The 3009-nt window shown below is 53.2% G+C and overlaps 1 pseudogene; it reads right to left on the bottom strand.

Moving 5' to 3' along the window:
* Positions 1-365: 365 nt before the first annotated feature.
* Positions 366-2596, bottom strand: LOC109250372 (receptor of activated protein C kinase 1-like; annotated as a pseudogene).
* Positions 2597-3009: the final 413 nt, after the last annotated feature.

Here is a 3009-nt window from a genome sequence, read left to right as displayed (position 1 = left end):
AAAACAGTTGGACAGTTTTTTTAGAGTTAAACGTACACTTACCATTCGACCCGGACATCCCACTCTGAGTATTGACTCTAGAGAACTGAAAATGTATATTGACATAATGACTTGTGCACCAACGTCCAGAGTAGCTGTATTGATAATTCCCCCAAATTAGACATGCCACACGTCCTTCATTCAGTGAATGTATAAACAAAACGTGGTACAACCGTATGGTAGAACACTCCTCAGCAATAATAAAGGCAAAATGATCACTGTTAGGTAACAACTCTCGTGAATCTGAAAAGCGTTGCGCTAAGTAAAAGAGAAAGAAGGCGGTGGACATCACCATAGGAACAGGTGGTCATGGGCTCCAGGAAGGCTCAGCTACTGTAGATCTGAGAAGTCAGGCCTTGGCTGGGGAAGTCCTGGACGAACTGGATCTGCCCCATGTCTGCAGTAATCGGGGAAGCCCCAACTTTTCTCCCAGCCCCAGAAACCTTAGTGAGAAGCCCTGAAAGGGCTTCATAGAAGCCAGGCGAGAACGGGTAGGGAAACAGACCAGTCTCCCCGGCCTTTCCTTATTCTGGGCCTTGCAGCTTCCCCACACCCTGCTGCCTGCACCCTGCTCCCTGACTGACCTTCACCGTTAGGAACGTTCACATGCTCTTAACACCATCAGGGGCCTCTGACTCCCTGCCCAGCACCCCCTGTGGCTCCTCTGTGTTGCTCCAAACTTACAAATGACAGTGCACAGAGCAGAAAGCCCTCAAGCCTCCCTTTGCTTTTGCTGGCATGTTTTCTCCACCTGGAATTCCCTCTCAGGAATCAGGACAAGCACTGCTTTCTTGGGAAAGCGCTTCCTGGCTCTCTATCCACCCCAGCCTCCTCCCGTGTTCCTCCGGCATCCTAAGGGACCTCCGTCAAAGCCCTTGCCGATTGACTTTGCTGTCGATTGGTGCCCTTTTTCCTTGCCGCTGCGTCACACTCATCTTCGGCTCCCTGGTGCCGGCAGCACAGCCTCTAGGTAGGGAATGAAAAGTGCCTGTTTTTGGAAATGAACTCTTGAACTCTGTGTTGGCATGTGAGATAAAAATAAAATCTGAATTAGATCCAGGTTGAAAATGCTCCTCCCGGAAGTGGTGATTTGGTTCTCTCCTTTCCCCAGGGGAAAACGGGTCAGGGGCAAAGTGTGGCTGATACGTCAGAAATCCCGGGGGAAAGAAATTCCCAGGTAAGAAGCATTTACAGATGTCTGCGGTGTAAACGGTGCCGTTTGGGTCCATTTCTAGCTACCCGCATGATGTCACGGGAAAGCAAGTTGAGAAGAGATACACAAAGTCGGCTCTCCCAAGCGTGTGCGAGCCAGCTCCAGAGCACCACTGGCTCAGACCACACCCGAACCAAGGACAACAGGTGGCTGGGGCTAATAGCAACCTACAGGCTGAGGCAGAGGTCCCCTGCCTGCCCATATCGGACTGGCCAGCCTCTCTCTCTCTCTCTCTCTCCCTCTCTAGCAAACCAATGTTTTATTTCTAAAGCTCTGCCACATATTTCTAGTGGTGCTGATGGTCACCTGTCGCACTCACACCAGGTTATCTGTTGAAGCCAGCAAACAGAGTCTGGCCATCAGCAGACCAGGCCAGACAGGGACACTGGGGTGACTCCGCCTTGCTGCTGGTACTGATTACTTCCTGCTTCAGTTCCTCTACAGTGACCTTGCCTTCCATGTCCCAGATCTTGATGCTGGGGCCCGTGGCAGCCCAGAGGCAGCATCCATTAGACTGAAGCACAGGGCATTGATGATGTCCCCACCATCTAGTGTATAAAGGTGCTTGTCTTCGTTGAGGTCCCACAACATGGCCCGGCCATCCTTCCCTCCAGAAGCACGGAGAGATCCATGGAGAGACGGTCACAGTGTTCGGGCAGCCTGTGTGGCCGATGTGACTGGTCTTCAGCTTAAAGTTAGCCAGGCCCCATACCTGGACCAGCTTGTCCCAGCCGCAGGAGAGAATGATGGGATTGCTGCCATGGGGTGAAACGCAGACACAAGACACCCACTCCGAATGGCTCTCATCCTGGACAGTATATTTGCATACACACCAGCTTGATGGTTCTATCTCAGGTGCCAGAAACAATGTGGCAGTTGTCAGAGGAGAAAGCCACACTCAGCACATCCTTGGTATGCCTTACAAATCTGCGTGTGGTGGTACCCATTGTGAGATCCCAGAGACCAGGGGGCCAGGAGGCTCCCAGGAGCCTGAGAGGGCAAACTGGCCAGCTGAGGAGATGACCACCACATCACTAACAGAGTGGGAATGACCCCTAAGAGCACTCTGTGGGATGCCAGAGCTGTTCTCAGCCCTGGTCAGCTTCCACACGATGACGGGCAGACTGTAAGTACCACGTCCGGGAACTGGGGAGCGGTGGCGATCTGAGTCACCCAGCCAGTGTGGCCCTTGAGGGCGTCACCCAGTGTCATCTGCTCAGTCATGGCAGCCGTGAGTGCGGGTGTCGCTGCGGCGACAAGGATGGAGTCGGATAGACTATCACCACAGCCGCGGCCCCGCGGAGGAGAAGAGTCCGACTGGCCACTCTTGGAGGTCTTGTTCAAAACTCCCCTCCTGGGCACGCTTCCCGTGACTTCCTAGCGCAACCAGGCACCCTTCCGTACCAATGAGGTGAGTCTAGACTGCAGTTAACCTCTTCCCATTGCCACGACTCATTCACACTTCACATGCACACTCTCACAATTGTTCTCGTATCACGACCCACTTGTTTCTTTTCCATTTTTCCTCCTTTGCTCAGCTGGATTATAAGCTCTGTCAGGACAGAGACCCTCTCATATACTTCTCTTGGATCTTTCTCTCACCCGGCACAAGGCTGTGCATACAAGTAGTCCTTGCTACAGAATTCGTGCCTGGCCTAAATGCCCCTCTGGAGGTTGCGTCACAGAGACTCAGTGAGCACATCTGGGGGGCCTGCACGCGGTCACCTCATCTGCTTGCCCCGTCTCTGGCCCCTGGC

The sequence above is a fragment of the Panthera pardus genome, unplaced genomic scaffold (genome assembly GCF_024362965.1).
Source record: "Panthera pardus isolate Hobbes unplaced genomic scaffold, ASM2436296v1 HiC_scaffold_21, whole genome shotgun sequence".
NCBI classification, from domain to species: domain Eukaryota; kingdom Metazoa; phylum Chordata; class Mammalia; order Carnivora; family Felidae; genus Panthera; species Panthera pardus.
Note: the sequence above shows the minus strand (reverse complement) of the source record. Positions and strands in the feature narration are given on the sequence as shown.